Source organism: Ambystoma mexicanum, chromosome 7p (assembly GCF_040938575.1).
Source record: "Ambystoma mexicanum isolate Mex_15411 chromosome 7p, UKY_AmexF1_1, whole genome shotgun sequence".
In the NCBI taxonomy this organism is placed as follows: domain Eukaryota; kingdom Metazoa; phylum Chordata; class Amphibia; order Caudata; family Ambystomatidae; genus Ambystoma; species Ambystoma mexicanum.
The window spans coordinates 814,845,405-814,869,209 of record NC_090939.1 but is presented as its reverse complement, the minus strand read 5'-3'; positions in this window follow the sequence as shown (position 1 = coordinate 814,869,209).

Below are 23,805 nucleotides of genomic sequence, written 5' to 3'. Positions count from 1 at the left end.
AACCAGCTTCACCACTTACATAGAGGAGTACAGCTTTATAATATTGACGGCTACAAGTTTTACTTTCATGCTGCAGACCATGTTCAATTTCTTTATTTACTTCTAGGAAAATGGCCCATCATTGAGTTGTGACTTCAGCAGAGCAAAGTTTTGTTCTTCTGATTCCTCATATTGACACATGGTGTTTTCTACTTCAGTTATGGCTAATTCTGCTTAATTTTCTATGAGTGAGTGGCTCTCCAAGTGGTTCTTGACTTCCCGTAACAGAAGGTTGACTGCCCTCAGGAGTGTCTTCATTCAATTGTGCTTGAACTTCTTTCTCTTGTTGGCGTTCATTGTCCAACAGTTTATGTACTGCTTGACATTGTTATTTGTTATACTGCTTTCCTTTGCATTGAAAGCATCTTCAAAGGAGTCTTGGGTGCCTAATAAATCCTCTTCTTTTCTCCACGGTTTAAAAAGTTAGAGAACTACTACATGTCTCTACTCCATGTTCAGGAGTTTTAAATGATAGCTTTATATGATAAATTATGCTGGGTTTGGTAAGTTTAACGAGGCTGCCTTCACAAGTTTTGACTAAGTATTTACCTTTTTTTCATCTGGTTTAATATTCTTCTTGTACGAGAATTTTTGGGCCATGTGGTATAGGCACATATTTTCCAAAGCACAAATTCTGTTTAGGTTTTTTTGACAGTTGCATTTATAGTGTACAGAAAACCATACACAGCACAATACAACAAAAAAACAGATTAAGAAAAAAATAGTTATCAGGAAAAAAGAACATAGCTTCTACAAACAAAAAGACAAAGCATTAAAAATACAGAAAATTCAATTTCTAAAATGTTTTATTTCTAATACAAACATTTTCTTATCCAATTCAGAGCTTAAAAATAGAAGAACATTATTCAAAGCTAAAGCCAAAGAAAGAACAGTGCCCCACATACGACACCAAAATAGAATTTCTGGCCACATCTGAGCTGCCAATTATCTTATTCCCGAAAAACCTGGTTCGTTCATTATGAAAAAATGTACATACAACAACCAGGGTTTCAAAAGATTTCTTTTCATCACAGAACCTACATTCCCTCTCTGATGCCTTCAAATCAGCCAAGGTATTCAGGCCATTCCAATTCCTGATTTTCTCGTAGACAGGCAATTGATTTAACCTGAAACACATAAAATTCATACATGGTACAGTGCGGGGGAATTTCTGAAGATCTAGTGGAAGACATTCCCTTGCATGCGTGAACTGTGATTATTCCACAAAGCTGGTATAAGAGTGGATGCAATCCACTGTGTTCAGCCCAGTCATATCTAAACAGAATCTTTTTAAATCAAATCATCTTCAGAGGCACAACTGTAAACCAACACATCTGTTCATTAAACTCACTCAGCGATGGAACAGAGCCTGCTCACACAGCCTCCTTGAGACTCTCATAAAGGGAATTCTTAGGAGGAGCAATTATTCTTCTGAAGAAAGAAAGCTGTCTCCAGGCATACCTGGCCTTTAATGACACAAGACACAACTTGTGTCTAATGATTGCATTGGAAATGGCCATGGAAAGGCCAATAACGTTCTTCCAGAGTCTTCCCTGAATAATATTCAAAAAGTCACCCATGTTATTGGAGCAAAGGTCAAGACCATACAGGAGGATTGCCTCAAATTTGGCTAGATGATGTCTCAGGGGAAGCAAAGAAAACGTACACCTTCTGCTTTAAGAACTTCATTTGAGCAGTACGTTTCTTAGCTTTATCATTCAAGATGGATTTCAAGTGTTCAATACTGACCCTGTTGGCCAAATGGTATCCCAGATAGATTAAACTCTTGACCTGCTCCACATTATTAGTTCCCATAGTCCAAGCATAAAGTATATCTTTGGTTCTAAGCGAAAGGACCAGGCCTTGGATTTAGAAGCATTGGGTAACCAGTTATTTTCTTGAGCATATTCAAATAAAAGCTGAATCTTTGCTCTAGGACCTTGCGGGGTTCTAACAAACAATATAAAATCATCCGCATAGGCCATCCACTCCAGCCTAACACTCCCCAACCTTGCCGGTGCAATGGAGGGACCCTGTTACAGTCCCTCTGCATCGCACGTGTAAAGGTTGAAGAGCGTAGGTGCCAGGGGACACCCTTGTTTTACACCTGTGAAGGTAGGTATCTCAGAAGAGAGAACACCGTCTTCAGACAGGCAAACGCAAATCGATTTTTTTGAGTGCAAAAGAGCAGTCAGATGGACCAGTTTACGAGGAAGGCAAAAAGAGAGCATTTTTTGCCACAGCCTGGATCTTATCACCCCATCAAAAGCACTTATCCTGTCTAAGGAAGCTAGGTAGACATCACCAACCTGAGAATGATGGACATAGTGTCTGAGGTGGGATAGAATAAACATATTGAGTGAAGTGTCAAGCTCAGCACGAAACCCCACCTGAAATCGGCTTAGAAGATTAAGCTCCCTTATAGCACTATCAAGATCCCTTAACAGAAGAATAGAATAAACCTTACTGGTTGCATGAGTTAAGGCTATGGGTCAATAATTGGACAAATCAAGTTTATCTCCCCTTTGGTAAATGGGTATAATATTAGATTTTGACCAGGAAACAGGCACCGTATGGGACAAAAAGATATGGTCGAACATAGATTTCAACAGCTCGACCCAAATGCCAGGATCTTTGTTTGGGTAGTATGTATCTAATACATAGTTTTTCAAAATGTCCTGGCTTTTGGGATCGTTTTTGGCTATTGTTTCTATATCTTGGTACAATTTGAATCCTCTTTTTCTGGATGCAGCAGGACCAAGGCTTAGCCAGACTATGTTTTCAGATTTGCCATATAGGGCTGTGCCTCTTAAACGGTCTGCAGCTTTTGTAGCATCCACATTCTCTATGGGACAGCATTTTTATGCCAAAGCTGTACAATTTTTGTGAGTGTTTTGTCAGATGATGTCCTTTAGCTCGGTTTTCTCAGCTTTGGTTAGGTAGGCTGTAACATATCGTGCAACAGCAGTGGAATTGTCTGCATTGTACTGTATATCTGTTATCATTCCACAAGAGGGCAATTGTAATAATTGATATACTTAGAAGCTTCGTTTCTTTTAATGCAGTATGTGTTTTTAGGCGATTTGCCTTTTACGCTGTGCCTAAAAGACGACATGAAGCAGTTTTATTTGGCTCTTTACTGAAAGCCGCATTTGGTGTAGTTTTTGCCACATTTATGTCTTAGTGAGTTACATAAACAAACGTTACGCTTCCAATGTGTGGTTTCTGAAGGGATGTTGCAGATTACATATTTGTGAATGAACTGCAAAACAGTGGGATCACTGTCCTGAACAAATTTAAGAGCATATTTTATCCACAAAAGCATGTTGATGTGTGGTGCTCCTCTGGACTGATGATCTTTTATCCAAAAGACGTGTTTCACTTCTCAGAGGGGAGGAATTGTTTTATTACAGATGTAAGTGCAGCATGGCAATTAAGTGGTAGGGAAATTACCTTGATACATTTACAGGGTAGAGTTCTCCTTGTGTTTTTAATGTCTATCCCTTCTTTGTTTTGGTTTGCTATGCATTGGAAGTTGTGCAAGTCTTCCCATGCATACTCTGCACAACTTAAAGTGACAAACCATGTGGGTGGGCCAAGGTTGCGTAGCATACACTGTACATCCGTGTGACGTTGGAACCAGTATTCTTTTGTACCACGCATATTTACCAAGAGATTTGTGATATTTGACTGCAAAACTTCATCATTGTCTTGTATCATTTGAAGTAGTTGCATAGCAGATATGTTAACAAAATTGGAACCTGTTTTCAATGTGTGTGCAACTCCGTAACATAGAGTTGCTAGTTCGCTTTCAAACAGGAGATGGAATATGTATTCAATGTTTTGTCACAATTTGGGGTCTTCAGAATACATTCTTAAAGAGTGGTATTCTGATGCTGTTATATTTGTGCATCTTTCATCGTACCTTCCACCCTTTCCAGTAGGAAACAGTAGAGGAAAGGCTTGTGCCTCTACACTTTTTTCCCATATGCTGATTGGAGATCCATCGGCTTGCTGCATTTGATATGTTTCTAGTGCATCATCTATGGTTTCTTTGGAGTGCAGTGGGTGAATTGTATACTGGTCTAAAATATTGGATGCCTTAATGGGATCTACAAGTTCAAATTGGCCAGTTGATGAGGAATCCTGAATTATTTCGGTAGTATCCCTTAGGTTTTCTTCAATGTTTATTTCTTTGTAGTACTCCTTGGTCTCTTTAGGATATTGTAGGGCTTCTCTAACTTTGTGTAAGTCTACTAGATGTTGCCAAATTTGTTTCTTAAGTAGGTACACCATTCACTAGGATAATCAAAGATTGATCTATTGGTCGTTGCACTCCTAGAGTGTCTAAATTTTCTTGAAAATCTAATGGCAAATAAACTATTTTGCCACAAATGCCTTTCAGTATTTCAGAAGGAGGACATTTTGCTGTTTTAGGTTGAAGGCATATTATAGCTTTAAATGGATGCACTGTTTGGGTTATAATGCTCTCATATGAATTAAGCAGTTGGAGAGGTTTGGGTTTTGGAAGTGGGCATATTTTCAAGTTATTAGTGATAGCTTTTGAAGGCATTTGGTCATTATCAAACTTTGCAGTGCAGTATGTGCAAAGTATTGAGGGGTTAGTAATTTCGTATTTGTTTTCTGCCATAAGATGGAGAGCTAATTGGCACCATTGGGTTCCTCATTGCTTTCTATTTTGTACGTTCAATATACAGTTTTGGTGCTCTTTGTATAAAAAGTTCTGTGACAACACACACGTATTTGGTTTGATACTTAAGCAGATGTGCTTTTAAACTTTGCCATTTCTTTTTTGTGCTTGCTCATTAGAAGTTTGCCATTTATAAGATTTTCACTAATCTTCTCTAGAGTTACTGGATTTTCCAAGTGATCTTCACTTTCAAAATATTTGATTTGGATGTGATCTATTTCTTCACGGAGTTCTTTGGCTGTGCCTTGAAGGAGAATGTGATTAAAATGTTCCAGTTCCTAAGCAGGACTTTTTGCATAGTACAGTCTCTGGACAAGATTCAATATAGTGGAATGTTGTGTTGCTAACATTTTGTTGTGGTGAAAGGTGCTTTTGCAAGCAAGTCTGGAAATGCAGGCTAATAAATGTCATTACAGTCCTTTGTAATTGCAAACCATGGACTCTGTCCAGTGCGCACAGTTTTTATTCTTATTTTCTCTTTTACTTTCACATAGTGATTGAGGAATTGCCATAAAGATTTGAAGGATTGTTTTCATGCGTTATACATTGAGGTGCAGGGCCATTTGTAGATGGGACGGATTGGTTCGGTGGAATGGAAAGTTGATTGTAAGTTTGTTGGGCACATTCTTTGAATGAGGGTTTCTTCTACCAGAATGGTGGTGTCTACTATTTCATGCCCTCGCCCACTTCTACATATGGCAATTGGGTTTGTCTGCTCTTGTTTGTATGCCTCTTCATTGAAATATGGTTCTCTGCTGGTTGTGTGAATCCACTCACCCGCACAGAAGCTTGCAAAGGTATCTATGTTGACATTGCGCATGTTGTGAAGTACTTTTTGTTTACTGATTAATTTTATTCGTGGTTTCATTCTGGTTAAAATTAATATAAACGATTTTCTTCTGAGGAGCATTGCATTGTCAATGAGCGCTTCCAGGATTAGTCTTATGCAGTAAGTTTTAAGGGTTGAGTGTGGTTTCTCTTCTGTTTTTATAAGATTCTGAAGTATTCTACGGTGGAACATTTTTTTGGTGTCAAATTAATTTTTTGCACTGCTTCACTGTGGCTATGTTAACATAAATAGATGCAGTGCTAGTGCTATTGGTAGGTTTATTCCTCTTAATACATTTCTTTTTATTTTTACTTTTTGGAAGTGTGGCCATACTTTCTTTCCTGCTAGCTGATTGAGTTCTGCTGAGTGTGTATTAGCTGTTTTGTTTGAACATTTTCTACAAACTTTGCTAGAGGTGGATGACTCTTTTGCATGCTTTTAGGTAGGCATTCTCTTTTGTCTGTTGGAGAAAAAAGGAAAGTGTGGGTTTGAAAGTTGTGCAATGTATTTGCGTGCACTGTACATGAGTGTGAAAATCAGGGCAGGCACTAATAGAGGGCTGTGTGAGTGTGCAATGGGCTGTTCTGGTTGGGAAGGTTGCAATAGTAGCTGTGTGTGTGCGCTGATGCGTGGAGGGCTTGCTTCAGTGCGTATGACCGTGTACTGTACATGAATAAGTAAGGGCATTATGATGTTTTTACAATACTGGTTGGTGTTACGATACTGGTGTTCAGATGAGAATACAAAATGTGCCTGCTGAGGTGCAATGAGTAAAAGTGAAGCAAATGGTTTTGGATTGGATAGAATTGTGTAGGCTACTGTATGGCTACACTGCACTGTATGAGCTTCAGAAAGAATACTACTACACTACTGCACTTTGTTGGATGTGAAGAGTAGTTTAGTTTTCTTCTGGGTTTTATCTTCTAGTGGAGACGTTTGTCTTTCAGGAGGCTGTTCTTTACTGCAGTTGGATAAGAAGAAATTAGTGGGTATGCATGGTAATGGCACAACATGTACTAGATTAGACTGTAGGAGGATTGTTGGTCAGAAGAGTTAGTAACATTGCATGTAATTACGAGTATGGTTGTAACACTGCTGTTGGTGCAGATGGGTTGCCACCAGATTACTAATACTTGTTTGGCAGGTAGCCTCCCAGAATCACTGGGATATTACAGGCCCTATTTGCCTGAAAAGTCAGTTGTTGGAAAATGTCACTCTGTGTGTGCAATTGTATAGCACTGTATGGGGAATGGGGACTTGGGAGCACCAGCATTGTTGGTATTGGCGCCGGTGGTCCTTTGAAAACTGCAGCCCCGTAGGGCATACTTATCAAAGTGCAAGAGTTGTTGTTGCCCTATTTGTATTGGAAATGGCATACTAAAAGTCCTACTTTGCTGAGGAAAATGGAGAAGCCTAGAAAGATGTACAGATTTGAAAGGGGAATTTGAGTATGTGCATTTCATTAACTTTCCCACACATGGATGCTTGGCACATGAGTGCTATTGCAGTATGTTTGAGAAATGCTTTTCCTTTGCTTTCATTTATTTGTTAAAAATTACACACAGCACTCCTGTAAATGTGCACCTGCATTAATTTGGTTTCCATCACATGGTGGTGAAATGAGTATTTGTAAATGCAGTGCATTTTGTCATGTTTCAATCTATGTACATGATCTTCTTTGGTAACATACATTAAGTGTTTTCATTTTCAGTGTGTATTATGGATGTTTTACTGCAGGTGTGTTCGTGGGAGAAGTGGTTTTAAAAGTGATAAAGAAGGAAGCAAGAAAAGAACAGTTCCCACATTAGAATGGGTGATATGAGCAAGCATGCATGGCGTGGTCATATACTGAACTTTCACATAGGATCTGGCACTTAAACATGCTGTGGAAATGTTTCACATGTGGATTTGCTTTCTGTTACAAAATATCAGAGTGATATTGAAATACATGTTTTGAAAGTGCTCATTTAAAAGAAGTCTGCTGAGAAAGTTACTATTGTAAGTAACTGTCACTTGATGTCAGGAGATGGGAGAAATGAGCGTATGATTGATTTAGTAGGTTATGCAGGGTAAGTGGCCGGAACCCTGTTTATATGCATTTGTGAAAGATTCAGACATTTACTTTACAACCTGTATGCATACATGTACGTTGTTGCTAGATGTAGATGTGGATGAATCTGGAAGTAGAAATCTTGGAGAATTTTACAGTACTTCTTGATGCCGGTGCTTGGGAATCACAGGAGACCTGTTCTCTTGAGTGTTGAACAGTACATCTGCAGTGTTGCACTGAGATGATAGTTAGATGTAGAGTTATTGGCTGTGATTGGTGGATGTGTGAGGGACTGCTTAACAGTAGCCAATGAGGGAGTCCTGCAAAGAGTGAAGTGGAAAGGGAAGAAGGGCTGCTCCTGTGTTACGGGGTCTGTGGACACTGCATGTCACATCCAGGTCTTCTCAGCATGCCTGGAATGGAAATGGGACTGTGGGGATTAGCCAATCAGGTGTTGAGGTTGTTCTTCATAGGAAGATTCATTGCTGTGTGTAGTGAAGATGGCAGAGATGCAGAGAGTCGGTGTGGTGATGGTGGGAGACTCCTTTTGTGAGCGATATGCACAGGCAAGAAGCATTTCTGTCAATCTTGGATTTCAGGTAGTGGCGGCTTTGTGAGCGGTGTGCCTAGCCGCAATTTTCAAGGAGTGTTTGCACTTTGCAGAGATATGGCTGCTTTCAGTAATCCTGATGTTGTTGATGTGCATTGTGGAGAACTGCATTTGGGTTATATCAGTGCTCCACGTTTGCTGAGTGCACTGAAGGACCTGGTGAAGGCTGATGCTGCTTTTTCCAAGTGCAAAGGTGGTTTTCTCACACATACCACATAGAGCGGAATGGAACAACCCTAATGTCCTCTTTCCTCTGCAAGATGCAGGAAGGTGGCTTGTAAACAGAGGCATGTCTGCATTTTTGTCTAGTGCTTGGATGTTCTATTTCCACAATGAGAACATTCATTCTTTGTGTGAACTTTTTTACTGCAGATGGCATTTTTGTCCACCCTTGGAAATGCCTTTTTCTTTTACAATCTAAGGGATGCTTTGAAGTGATTCATGAAAGACTGCAAGGAAGAGGAGAAGGGGCAAAAAGGCGCACACAAAATACAAAACAAAAGGTGTTTTTTTACAAGCACCTTTTAAAAAAAAAAACCAGCTCTTTTCAGAGCCACCACCAAAGAAGAAATCTACTACCCTGGGTTAAATTTCTTTCCCCACCCCTTTGAATTGGATGATATTTCCATGGACAGCGCAGTGGTCCGCGGATCCCACGTGCCACATCCAGGGCGTTTGAGGATGGCGGGCATGGAAATGGGACTGTTGAGGGTTGGGGATTGGCCAATAAGGTTTTCTGGGCATGGTATGCAAGGGAGAGACTGTGGCATAACGTATGTTTGCTGAGAGGAATGCAGATGGCTATGGCTGTGTTTTCAGAAGGCAGAGTGGATTTTTGGAACTCATGGATACATTGGTTGCATGTGTATGCAGAGCACTGTGGGGTGGCGGCACATCTTGGATTTGATCATGTTGATGTGCAGTGGTATGGAGTGCGTGGCCTGTTCAGGGATCTGCTGGCCCACAGGAGTGTCTCTTGTGGTGACAGGAGCAGATGTACGGGATGCAATATAGGAAATCAACCTGCTACCACCTTCAAAAGGGACGACCCTCCGAACTGCTACCTTGTGGTTCGACCTCGGGTGTCGCTGCATGCAGGTAGTCGAGGTAAGCCTGGGATGTACAGTTTCAGGGTAGAGTGCTGCCTCAGTGCAGCAAACTTTGGTTGCACACACCTTGGGTACCCCCCAAAAGTGGTAAATAGCCTCCACACTCAAGACTCACACTGGCAGCTGATAGTGGGACTTCCACTACCTTTTCCTCTTTCTCTGCATCACCATTCTTGTGCCCCTCTCCAAGCCCTCTAGAAGATGGTGGTGGTGGTTGGGGGTGGTGGTGCTGAGGAGGCAGCAGCAGGAGCAGCCATGAATGTCATAATGTGCAATGGTAGGAATCCAGCAATCCCAATCTCAGTCAAGTGCTCAGTCCTGAGTAGCCAAAAACAGAATGCGATGCAGCAGTGGAGTGTGGCCTTTTATAGTGGTGTGGCATGCTCCATGGACACGTTGAACCCCAAGCTGGGCTCAAAGTTGCACAAAATCTCTAGATCAAAAAGGGCATGGTCTAGTACCTCTGCAAGGGTGAATTTCCAGCTTAAAATGCCCTGGATTGGGCAAAAAATAACTTTTAAACTATTCAGGGGTACGAACAGTGTCCACGGATAGGCCTGATGCTCAGCTTGGGTGTGGTCAGATGGTGACATCCGCAGATAGGACGGCTGTCTGTAGGACACCTATTGCGCGATGTGCCTATGTTTTCATAGGACTGAAGGGGGAATCACCAAACTTATTAAGTGACACGTGCAGCGAACAGTTCCAAATGGGGCTTTTTAAAGAGATTTTAAAAACGCATTCACACACCCACCAACAGTATACAGATATTTATTTACACACATAAATACACTAGGGAAGGGGTATCAGAATGGGAACCATATAAAGGGCATATGGGGGAATTGGGGTTTTCAAGAGCGGCCTATACTAACAGAATCATTGTACCCCCCACCCGCAGAGTGCGAGCGGGCGGTACAAGCTTCCCCAACATGGCGGCCACGTATTGGAACTCCCTTCCCCCTTCCATCAGGGGGATTGACTCCCATGCGACTTTCAGGAAGGCCATCAAAACTAGACTTTGTCTAACAATGTATTGCCCCATGTGTTTTGTAACCTGTATTGAAAATGTACACTACTAGTTTTTTCCTAAAATCATGATAATGTGCACTGTAAACTGCAACTAGCTAATGTTATCAAGTATTTCTGCTGGGGCCGCATTCATGTAACCCTGAATCAAGCCTTCTCATGGCGCCTCGATGCCTGAGGGCTGTAGTGCGCTCTACAAATAAAAAAATAAAATAAAAATAAAGAGGCTGCTCAGCAGGGGAGGAAGGGATTGAGGTCTCGTAGCATTGGTGATAAAAGGGATTTGGTGGGGATGATTGGCTGGGACAGGGGCAAGGGGCACAGATAGACATGGGGCAGTGGTATTTAATATTGTCCATTATATGCCTTTCTACAAATGTCTTGAACTGTGCAACCATGGTGTTAAGCTGATCCATTTTCTGAGTTCATCTACAACATTTATATTTTGGGTCCATCTGTGCACATTTGCTGGTAATTCCAGGCCAGTTTCTTAATTTTAACTATGTGCTGTTCAAAAAAAAAATGTTTCAGTGACATGTTTAGCAATGTACATTACTATTACTACTTTATTACTACTTTAATGGTACACAGAAGTAACTCTAAAAATGGTACTGTCACTCATTTCACCATGGGGAAGGTCAGGTCAATCTCTGCTGAAGAGTAACTGAAGAGTAACCACTGCTACACCCTGAGTGGATGACCCCTTGTGTGGGTGGTCACAGAATTCTCATGAAACTGTTCTTCTGCAAAAAAGGGTTTTATTTTGAAGTGCAGTGGTGTAGTAATACATAGGTATTTTTCAAAAAACATAAGACATTCACATTTGAGGACATACAAAGTGTAGTACCTAAGTACGAATGATCAAGTAGTCAATATTTGAGACAACTACTTGTACAGTTTGTTCATTCTCTATAGGTTCCTTGGGAAGGAAGCTTAGAGAATTCAGTGGAATCATAAACAGGTGGGGGGGGCCCATAGAGTGTGGGCACAATCAAGAGTTGAACAACATATAATACATGTCAACACGACAGTGTTTCGGCCATTTTGCGTGGAGCTAGGTGAGCTCTAATGGTGTAGGCCTTCATCAGGACAGGAGTGTCTTTACGAAGTCTGTAGAAGTGAAACGGACAAAGAACATGTCAGATGTACGTGGTCAGCAAAGATCTAGCAGAGAAAAGTTATGAATACTCTGTAGGGTGGATACCGGTGCTTACTGAATCCGAGGAGCTTAGTGGCTCAGATTAAGAGGTGGAAGGATCCACTTCCTTGGGATGCCGTCGTCATCTTGTCAACAGGCGCGGTCACGTCTGTAAGGGGATGAGGAAGTAGGATTACTAAATGGCGCCCCAGGGGTGCAGTTTCTCTCTAGCCCATAGTTAGTGTGCGACTAGGGAGGTGGTGGTGTAGGTCTTAGCAGATTGGCTCATAGATTGGATATTAAAGATGGAGCAATGAGAGCACAGCACCAGGCACTCCAGTGCTCTGTGTGCAGGCCACCATCTTGGAATGGCGGCTCGCAGTTCAGTCAGAATTAGAATAAAAGTAATTTGCAGGTGAAACAAATGTCAGCGTTTCAGTTTGTTCAAGACCTTAGCTACAATCATCAGGCAAAGACGTGAAGGAAAACACAAATGGAGGTGCAAACGTGTGCAACCCTGCAGGGCCCAAGGGGGGGGGCCTTACCTCCATATCCCATGTTGAAGTGCAGGGCACCAGGGTTTACGCAATGTTAAAAGGTCGGGGAGCTGTGTGAGCTACTCCTGAGGTCAGTAAACATGCCCCGTGATCATCTTGATCTACTCTTTCCCTCTATTGCTTTTTCTAGGATTTTGCCAGAGAAACCGTAAAGTGCGGATGTTGGTATGCACACATTCTCCAAAGAAGCATCAGTCTTACAAGCGAAAGGCTGTGACACTTTGAACAGCTTTAAATGTGTACTTGCCAGCCAGACCTCTTTCATTTATCACAGGCACATGGTTCCCTGCTTTCTGTTTTGAGGGATGGGGAGTGGATAGGCTTGGGGATGAAGTTGAAGGTTGGGTTCCTGTAATCCACCATCCATGATAAAAGCTGACAAACCGTACATTGGATTTTGCATTGGGAAACATCTGCATTTTAAAACTTTTTTTATTTGATTTATTGTCTTAGTACAAATGTACTTTTAACACAAGAAAACAATCACATATTACAAATAACATTTTCTAAAAAGTCAAAACATACAAACAAATCATTTAGCACAAATTTAAACAATGCTTAAATGTAACTTCTAAAAAACCACTGCACATTCCTGTAAAAACTCTAAAATAGTAATGAACTGAGTTTGTCCATGCATATTTAAAATCATTCGCCATAATTCTTCCTCTGTAGTAGCGTACTTCAAAGTTAAAATTCTGATGCACAGGGAACACAAAGTCGGACACTGGACACATAAATGCTTCAGGGTCTCAATGTGTATGACAGTGGAGGCACAGTCTCTCCTCCTGAGGGATCTTCAGTTGCCGCCCTAGTATTTCTTGTGTTTGCACCAAGTTTAATCTCATTCGTAGCATTTGGCACCTGAAGTACCTCGAAGGGTGCTTTTTTCAGTTACGGAGCAGGCTAGTTAAGTTTTACATGTCCAGTCAAAATGATCACCAAAACATTTGTATTGGAGTAGGGATTCTCTCACACCAGCCCACGCATGTCTAGACAATTTTAGCTTAGCCACTGTTGGAGTAATTACCAATGCCTCTATTGATATTTCTGTTTGCTCCAATATTTTTTCACAACCAGCAACCCAGTCTGTCAGGACTTTACAACCATCTGTAATCCAAAAGTTGTTTAAGGCCTCATAAATTGATGCAGCCGGTCAATTAAAAATACTAACGAACAGCTGAAGCTTCCCCCAATTAATAACAGTTTGAATGGGGGTTGGCCCAATTCAAAAAGTACCCCCACCAAAGGAACTGATTGCCGTAGCCAGAGAAGCTCACGCCAGACCATACCTTCTAATTTAGACCAATCTATTTTTCTACCCAGAGTTTGAGCTCCGTGTGTCAGTTTAGGCACCAATTGCTGCTTATATCATTTTAAAACCGGGAGAATCGAAAATCTCCCGAACTTGGTATCACAAATACGCAGCTTTACCAGTGCACCCAGAAAATTAGCCTTAAGATCTACCACCAACTCAGGACCATCACAATTATCACATACGGGCAGGCCTAGGTACACAAATTTAGAAACCACTGAGTTTACCAGATTTCAGTTTCCAGGGAAACGTTTTGTATTTTTTTCTCCCACATTTTAAGACCAGAACCTTAGACTTTTATGTATTTTAAAAACAGATCCAGAGTTTCCAGAAACTCCTCTACTGCCGTCAATGCTCTTTGTAGGCCTACGGCTGTTAGGTCACATAAGACAATGTCATCTGCATATAATAAGTATTGTATTAGAGATCCCAGCCTAGGAGGATTTGTGTTGGCTTTACCCATGTGGCCTGCAATAGCCAACAAGTAAAAATAAAAAACAAAGGGAGCCAATACACAAACCTGGCGCAATCCCCTATATGTCACGATCCATGAGTACCCTCCATATGCATCCAACCTCACTCTAATTCATGTTCCTAAGTGCAATGCCTCAGGTATACCCACCAGTGACGGCGGCCAACCCCTTTCATGTAGTTTCTTCCACAGCAGTGCCCTGTTCACATGGTCAAAGGCCTTGCTAATATCCAAGAAGGCCACAAATACAGGTCTGGGTTGGGCTTTTGCATGCTGAGCCAATAGGTCCAGCACAAAACTATTTAAGGCTGTGCCCATGCCCTGTCTGAACCCAGTCTGATAAATGTCCCCAGAATTGGATTACCTAATCCATCTTTGGAGCTCTTTAAGAATTATTTTGCTGCTTTAGGTGAGTTTTCCCAGCTGAAGTCAAGGCCTCCCCCATACATCCTTTTTAAATGTGCCCCAAGAGACTCCCAAACATCAAAACCAAACCCGGTCTTGGTTCCAAGTGCAAATTGTATACCTTGCCTCTTGAATTGAGTTGGGAAACCAAATTGGAATTTAGGCACGTGGGAAAGACTTTGCGAGCCTCAATTAGCGTATACTTTGATGCGAATGTGACGGTTGTGGCAGTGCTATTTGAATTTTGTCTTCATCTTTAATGCAGATTTAAAATGTATTGGTAGGGCGTTTTGTTTTAACGTTGGAACCATCTGAGTGTTTCATACCTGATGATGGAAATTCTTACTTCACAAAATACCCACACCTTAAAGCCTCCACCAATATTATGCATTTGACACCATAAAATCCCAAAAGGTCAAACAATTCCTATCTTGCATGCCCTTTAAATGTTTGTTTGGTATCGTGGATTCAGTCTTGCTGCTGCAGCTAGGATTACTGCTTTTGCACTAGCTTTGAAAGGAGTTTTTAATTGTCTGGATCTAAAAATAGTGAGTTTCGAGTGCCACAAGCCTGACCCTCACTGTAGATAGGTTGATGTAAATGATAAGCTTCTCCCTCGAAGTAGTCCAAGTCTGAGCCTTGTTCTTCCTACATTAAATGCAAAGCCTTTCCCGTTGGTATATTACATTGAAGAGTATTTATATTTTTCATATTGTACTTGGAATAAACAATCGACTAACAGAGTGCTAATTAAAGCTTTCTTAGCAGAAAGCTTGACACCACACATTTTACTTAACACTGACAATTTAAATACATCACAGCTTATTTCAAAACAAGCCAGAGACGTAGTTGTAGCCAGAGATGTAGCCGCTGTTCCCGCAATATTGAGGCATGTTCCTCAGCCTATGGTCCTGCTAAATATTCTCACATGTTTCTCCTTGGTGGCATCTTCTGAAGCCTGTATCAGCCATAGTCTGCTGTATAATTGACACAACAACACTAACTTGCACCAGTTAGTATCTTCCTCTTATGTCAAGAGTGGTAAAAAGCATGTCTGCTTCCCCCCCGGTCTGTGACAAACAAAGGAGGCCTCTCCTCTTCTTACGGTTGGGCTGAGGCTATCAATCAATTAATGAGAAGACATGTCTGTATCCTGATTGGTTAGTTGTACAGGCATAGGAGAAGTAAAGGTCTGAAGACATGGGATAGCCATCTTGGATTCCGAATGAGTGGTTTGGATAGATGCTTTCCAATATTTATTTTATTTATGTTTTACATTTGTATAGCTCACAAACAGTCCATGGGCATCGTGGTGCTGTTACTTGTAGGGAACTTGGTTGCAAGGAGGTACAAAATACATTTTACATTGGTAGCAAATTAGTAACAATAGGTATCTTGTCTCCCCCAACTCCTTGCCCTCTTAAAGACTGTCACTTTGTTTGGAAATTCCTACAGTTTTAATGCACAGGTTTTTGTCTGAACACGGGAAAGGAAAATGCCTTTTGGATTTTCATAAATGTTTGTATTAATCAGTCTGCCAATTCTATAGTTGGTACCTTGGTCCTCTGTTAAGAATAGCAATGCTGCTGAGGGACTTGGTGTGGTGGTATTACAGCAGAATTGGGCTTGGTAAGCCCAGGTGTAGTCTTCATCCTCCTCTAGGACCTCCTGCAAGCGTAAGGAGAGAAAGACAGAACAGACCACAGGAATCAGTTTATTATATCCAATTTTCTTCCTTTCCTTGTCTTTTGATTGGATGCCTCTCCTACTTACCCCTGGAGCTCTAAGGCTGCTCTGTCTCATGGGATTGGTTCTCCTTTGTGTGTCTGTGTGTGTACCCATCTTCTAACTAGCGTACCCCTGCTTCATTTAGGAACATTTCTAGAGGTTCCACCTTTCTCCTTCCTGGTGACGTGGTGCTTCCCACTCTCACCAGTTCTCCCACAAAAACGTTTATCAATTTACTGTAGGGTGGTGCTGTTTGCTGCTCTGTGATGTTCATTAGTGCATTGGCTGAAGATATAGGGCCTGGTGCATGTGCAGAATGGACTACAGAGTCTTCTTGGTGGGAAAACCCCAAACTGTCTTCACAGCCTCTGCACCATCCTGTAGTGGGTGTATGGAAAATGAGCTAAAAAACATGGCACCAATGTACAGTCATTTTGGACAATCACTTCCATTAACGCAATGGCAAGCCATGAAAGCCTACGTTTTCATGGGCTCAGCAAGTAAACTTGTATTTCTGCAATCGAGGCAAGGTCATATATTGATGTTGAACTAATTGGGAAGAATAGTTATAGTATTGTCCGCCGAAGGACAAGCCAGAAAGGGAGTCGGAGCGCTCTGCAGGTGTAGTGATAAGGGACACTGGGAATAAAAGCAAGGAGAGAAGCTAGGTTTCTTCGGTTCTACCTGGAATATTCCACTCTGGGCCCCTCATGCTTATCGTCTGCTCTTCGGCCAGGAGCAGTCTGGTAACCCATGATGGGTGTGGATCGAAAGTAGCCCCATAAAGAGAGCAGTTATTGGAGCAAGTCTGTTAGATTTGATCCCCGGGTGATGCAGTCTCACTGAGAGGGAGGACGCTCCACCTCAGATTCCTGTTAGGACAAGTGATCTTTGTCTACCTGCTCTGGGTCTAAGCATTGTTATTGTGGCTTATATGAAGGTGTCTTCTGCAACAATATTTCTTAACTGTGACATTAGTTATACAAACCATAGAAAAGTAATTATGTGCTTATTCTTTCTATGTATGTTGTAGTTTAATAAAGGGCCTATAACGAGCCATTCATATACCTGATATAGCGAAGGTGTGATGTGTAGTTAGGTGTCTATCCGAGTCCAATAACTCATTTTGCTAGGGGTTGGGAGGCAAAAGCATTGGTTCTCCTTGTGTGGCAACGATACAAGCAAAACACATCCGTATATCTTTTGAGGTGTAGCTGTCAGATATTGATCTTGTGTGTAAGCCTCACTTCCTCCCCACACCCACCCAAAAACTGCTTGTCCTTTTTTTACTCGTTTCCTTCTGCTTTGAATCCCTCCAAGCCGACAACCTGCGGGCTGAGTGGCCCTATCATGGTGCTGTCCCTTGTACTTCATGTTGTTCCTGGCCTGCCTGTCACCTGATAAGGTTTGTTGGGGTTCCTGGGCAGCTTTATGGGAGGTTTACATTTTTGAGATCCTACTTGCCTGAACATTTTTGACTCCTGAAAACTCTGTTTTTACTGTGGGTGAGTAAAACATTGGTTAGAGAGTTCCTTGCTGTGTTGTGGTAAACTGGTCCTGCAGTGTGAATGGCCCTGTGCCTGATAGCAGCAGACTGCCCTCTCCTGTATTGGGGTCTGACTTGGGATTTTGTGAAGCCTGTAATAGAACACTATGAATGTGTTTGTGAAGGTTCTTATCTATTGTTCGTGGCCCTGTCAATTTTCCCCACCTGCTCATTACTTCCAATTCATCATTTTTTCATAAACCAAACCCAGACTTGATTTTCAAAATGAGTAAGTGTGGGCTGGGGCATGCATATCACTTTTTGTGAATTCTGTCCCAGGTTTAAGGGTTGAGAAAGTTGCATGTTGGGAGAGGTTTTGTGATCTGATATGTTTTTTTGTGAAATGAGGCCAAGTGTTTTAGACTGCAATGGTTTGAAGTGGTGAGAGGGTAAGCCCTTGGCCCCTAGAGATTCTTGGGGGGGGGGGGGTGTGTGTGTGTGTGTGTGTGTGTGTGTGTGTGTGTGTATTACAAATAAAATCATATAAGTGTACCAGAGTGCAACAAGGCAATGGAGGGAAACAAGGAAGGACAAAGCAACAATCTTACTAGGCTCAGTAACATTGAGAAAGCGCATGTGCAGGGGGAGGGAAGGGGCAAAGTGCAAGGGAGAGACGATGAGTGGAAAGTGCTGAGCAAGATATCAAATTAAAACTGGTAGTGCAGCCAGCGAGGAGGCAAATACAAGGTTAAGGCACAGAAAAGGGGTGTCTGATTAGTGCAGGTAAGGGGACTGCAGGGTTACAGATATAGACCCAAGTGCAAGGGTTACCAGGAGCAAATGCGGGTGTGTGGCTGGGGGGGGGGGGAGCAGGGACCTGGGCCTGAAGATCATGGGGAACTTCTCAAGATCAGACTTGGGAAGTTTTCCTCATTTGAATCTTGTCTGTAAGTTTTAAGTTTCTCTTCAGGCTTAATTGCTGAAATTGTAATGCATTAGCTGAGGTGTGGTTTGCAAATTCTCTTCCCTGTGTTGATGATGCCTTAATCTTGGGGAAAATGTAGGTCAATTACTCGGGACCTGCAGGGAATTGAAAAGAGTTCTAGGAAATCATTCTTGCATCGCGTCCAGGTTGCACCTCACAGAAGTGGTGCATACCCTCTTGGCCCCAGTGTACCTCTAACTTCATTACCTAGGTTCATGTGATATATGCTTGAAGAACATACTCTCAAGTCTGGAATGAATTCACCCGAGTCTCCATTCAGCCCTACGTCTCCTGAGAGAGACATACAGAATGTGTGTGCTACCTATGCTGTGGAAATAAAATCTGTATGCTTGCATCCCTTAATGGATGGAGTATTTCAAGAATTGTGTGAAGGAGACCTGGTGCTGTTTCCAAACAACACAATGTCTAACGTTCCTCTCTGCTACATTTTGATCCTAGACATATAAAATGTAGCAGGCTTGATATTTGCCATTTTAGGGCATCATCATTTTTTAGGGCATCACCATTGTAAGCAATCATCACCTTCAACATCTTCACAGTATAATTTTATCTTCAGAATTTGGGCACGTGTTTACCATGAAAACAAGAATAACCAACCCCTACAGTCCACTGCTCTGCTGACCTGTTTTCACCGGAACAAAGGTCATTCTCTGACTCCACTATGATCGGTTGATTGCTCTCAACATACTGTTGCAGTCCTTGTAGGAGAAGCAGTGTCTTGCCATAGGCTGCTGGTGCTGATTCATTTTGATGAATAGCAGTTAACTGTCTAAAGGTACAGGGAGGCTTCTTCTGTTGTCAGAGAAAATTGTGAAGCCATCGACATTCTAAGCTGCCCCATCTACAATGAAGTGAGAACATATTGTCAGTGCTGCTGGTGCAGACTTTAACGGCTGGCCACACAGACAGCTTGCATAACCAATATTGGCTGGATTATCTTGTCAGTGCTAACATGTAACTCAAATCCACATTCATTATTTGTGTATCATTGGGCTTTCTTTCACTAGCTATTGTTCACTCTGGCCAAGGCACATTGAAGAATCAGGATCAAGAAGCACATCAGTGTGTATGTGAGAGAGAATTGCTCCTGACGTAGATCCAGTTTTTAAGAGGTGACTGACATGACTGATTTCTACTTGCTGGTGGGGATTCTCAGCTGTCTGCCATTCACTCCCTACTCTGTAAACAATTATTCTTTCAAAAACATACTGTGCAGTTATACACATTTTAATTGTTTATCAGCAGAATCTTGATATCCTGCCCTCCTCTCCAGTCTGAAATGCAGCCAATTTCTGCTTAAAGCAGCCAGTGGAGGTAGAGCTGGGGGGGGGGGGGCAAAGTCAATAGAGGAGGTGTGACAAAGTCCCCTGCCTGCCCATTGGTCTGATGGTAGGGGTGCCACAGGGTGTCTGGTGATACACTTCATACCATGATGCTGAACGCCAGGTGGTGGAACGGGGAGGATCCCATGGCGAACTCCTTCAAACCGTTTGAAGGCAGGGGTGCACCACAGAATATATCAAAATGGTGATATCACTTTAAGGGATTTAGGGCAGAGTTTCACACGCACATGTAGAAATAGTGAAAATCAATGACTCGGTTTTTAGAAATTGGAGAAAGATTTATGGAATGCTTTATGTATTCAATCTAATTGTTCATACATTTGTCATTTTATGTAGAATAGAATATTGAAACGTTGAAAATTTTGAGCCAAACCATAAAAGTAAAAAAATTGTACGCGATATCTCAAATATTTCCTGAAGCATTACCTAGTTGCATTTTGCGTTTGAACCTTTTTAGACTGTGTCAAAGAAAAATCTTCCATTATTACTCTGCATCCTCCACTGGAGCCTAAACCTGCAGCGATTCAGGCACATTTATTATGTCCAGTGAATCACAGCAATTACCTGCACAACCTGGTTGCTCAGATTGTATGGGTTGAGACAAACCTGGTGAATTCAGCAGTAAGCAAATGGCTTGAAGCAAGTCGCAGGTGTGGGGTCCAGGTATATTAGAGTTTTCAAATCAAACTCATTTGCTGCGTTAACCAATTATTTTGGGATCAAATTGAGCAGTATAATATACAACTAAAGCACATAATTCAGCACCACCAGAGCTTTTTGAGCACTGCCATCCATTTCCATATCTGTTTGCTTAAGTGGAGTAGTGGGCCTCCTCAACTGAGCAGGATGAGGAGCAGATATATCGGAGAACAGAGGCATCATTGTTGTCACTGTTAAATTCTGAAGGAATTGGAGGAGTGTTGTCACAGGTATTATTTGAAACACCTCCTTGCCCTTCAAGCCCTCCGCAACCTGTACTTCAGCACATGGGTTGGAATCGATGGACCTACCCTTTCCCACAGTATTAAACAAATACAGGATTTCTTTTTCCATCTATTCATTTTTAGGCACCTGCCCAGTTTTGAAATCCCCACTGGCAGGATGTTGATACCTAGGTCACATCTGCTCTCCATCAAACACCGGGACAAAAAGGGCACAAGCCATCTCGAACATCTGTTCATTTAGTGGTATATCACTCAACCGTGAAGTTCTAAATGCGTAAATGATACAACACACCTGGTGGCGAAACTCACAGAAGCTTTGCTGTCCTTATACAGTCTGAGTCACCTTTGGTCCGTGCCTATCTCCTGCACTGCAAACAACACTTGTCATGCACTCTGTGTCCGCTCTACACCAGCCAGGGTGTTTTGTAGAGAATTGGGGTCAGACTAAAAGCGGTCCGCACATACATAAACAAACAAAGTTGCACAATTCCAAGCAGTGCAAACAGCACTCGTACACTCTGCGGTCGCTTGATAGAGATCTTTTTGGGGCTTTAGATTATAGTAACTCATGGTATCTTGGTGTAGTGGTATTTCTGTCAGCTCTTGGTAATATATTCTGGCAAACTTATTGGGGTATCTTTTTAGTGGTGAGACTAACTTCAAAATGTTGCCTAATAATAATTTTTCCATGGTCACTAGTGGTAAACAAGTACTAGACTTAGTACAATCTGAATAATCGGCTCATGCCCTCCTTTGGTATCTTATGTACGACACCACATTATGGCTGTTTCAAAATACATTGATCATTTCAGAACCAAATGGCTGTACTCACATGCACGCCTAGCACTTACCATACCATTTTTTATGAGTTAGGTTTTCATATGTTTTACCACATGTGGTAATGTGAATGCAGTAAAATAAGCTTACCACTGATTAGCTAATAGACTAAGTTGCAGCAATTACTTAGACATATAATAAGAATGCTGATCCAATTGGTTTTCTATTTTGTGGCTTTATAAAATGTAAAAATTCAGAATGTGACCAAATGGTTGCATTATACTGTACTCCTTTACATTGGTCTATACTTGAACATAGGTAAAATGCATTTAATTAGAGAGCTTGCACACATTTAATAGCTTTTATAATGATAAGCTTCAGTTATGTATTTGTTGCTGGCTGGTCTGCCCACTGCCTGATGAGGTAACCTTGAATGTTTCTCTCAATACTTGGCATTTAGGAGACTGCTATCTTAACAAATAGCACATGATTTCCTTTGTTCCTATCACCAACAGATTTAGTAATTATACAGTAACTGAGGAGCGTGTAATATATGTGAGAAATGCTTACAGGTTGTGTGATAGATTGTGAATCACTTCTTTAAAAATTCTATTTTTTACATGCGCACTCATTTATGAAGTGACCTTTTTTTAAGTTAAGTCTCCTAACTTCGAGTGAGCGAGAGCCAGAGCGAGAGAAAGAGAATGAGAGATTGCAAGTGAGACCTAGACCGAGAGAGAGAGCAAGAGAGTGTTAGAAAGAGCAACAAGAGTAAGCAAGAGGTTGACGGCGAGGGCGAGGGCGAGAGGGCGAGAGCAAGAGGGCGAGGGCGAGAGCGCGAGGGCAAGAGGGCGAGAGCAAGAGGGCGAGAGCAAGAGGGCGAGAGCAAGAGGGCGAGAGCAAGAGGGCGAGAGCAAGAGGGCGAGAGCAAGAGGGCGAGAGCGCGAGGGCGAGAGCGCGAGGGCGAGAGGGTGAGAGGGCGAGGGCGAGAGGGCGAGGGGGCGAGGGGGCGAGGGGGCGAGGGGGCGAGAGCAACTCTCTGGCTCTGTCTCTCTCTCTCTCTGGCTCTGTCTCTCTCTCTCTCTGGCTCTGTCTCTCTCTCTCTCTGGCTCTGTCTCTCTCTCTCTCTCTGGCTCTGTCTCTCTCTCTCTCTCTGGCTCTGTCTCTCTCTCTCTCTCTGGCTCTGTCTCTCTCTCTCTCTCTGGCTCTGTCTCTCTCTCTCTCTCTGGCTCTGTCTCTCTCTCTCTCTCTGGCTCTGTCTCTCTCTCTCTCTCTGGCTCTGTCTCTCTCTCTCTCTCTGGCTCTGTCTCTCTCTCTCTCTCTGGCTCTGTCTCTCTCTCTCTCTGACTCTGTCTCTCTCTCTCTCTGACTCTGTCTCTCTCTCTCTCTGACTCTGTCTCTCTCTCTCTCTGACTCTGTCTCTCTCTCTCTCTGACTCTGTCTCTCTCTCTCTCTGACTCTGTCTCTCTCTCTCTCTGGCTCTGTCTCTCTCTCTCTCTGGCTCTGTCTCTCTCTCTCTGGCTCTCTCTCCGGCTCTCTCTCTCTCTGACTCTGTCTCTCTGCCATTTCTTCTGCTACCTTAGCCAGTGAGTGAATGACCCAGCCCTCTCTGCCGCAAGCCTTTTTCTAAAGCTCATGTGTTAAAGAGAACCTCCCCTTGACAAATCAGCCCATTAAATAGTAAGTGATTTCCTTTCCTTTGTGCTTTTGACCGAGATTCAAACTGCAGCGCTGAAGAGAAAAATGTTACATTCATCCAGCGCTGTTTCCACCTTTTTCATAAATGAACAACCGAGTGTAGAGAAATTTCCCTATTCTAAATTTCAACAAGGTTAATTTAATCATCCACAGTTTAGCAAAGGTCTGATTTTCAACTAGGGCGAAGGGTGTGAGATTCATCTGTTAGACACAGCTTGAGGCTCACACATGTCAGTATTATAACGCAAAAAGCTCAATCCAGCCAATTTGAATTTGACCCTGCACAACAGGTTTTATAATTTGGACCACACCACAGCAATGGACTAAATGCAATGAAAGTAAAATAACATACTAATTCTAGTAACATTCTAGGACCCAAAAATGTATTCCTGTACTAAAATTAAAAGAAATTTAGGCCATTGCTAATGAGTGCAAAACATTGGTGTATAGGGGCAAAGTGGCCCATTTCATAAAATGTAAAGGTATTTGGACTGCACAAAGCCAACTGGAAATGTAGAATTAGATTACTTCTGCAGTGTACGTGACAGGGTTTAGATGCAAGTTG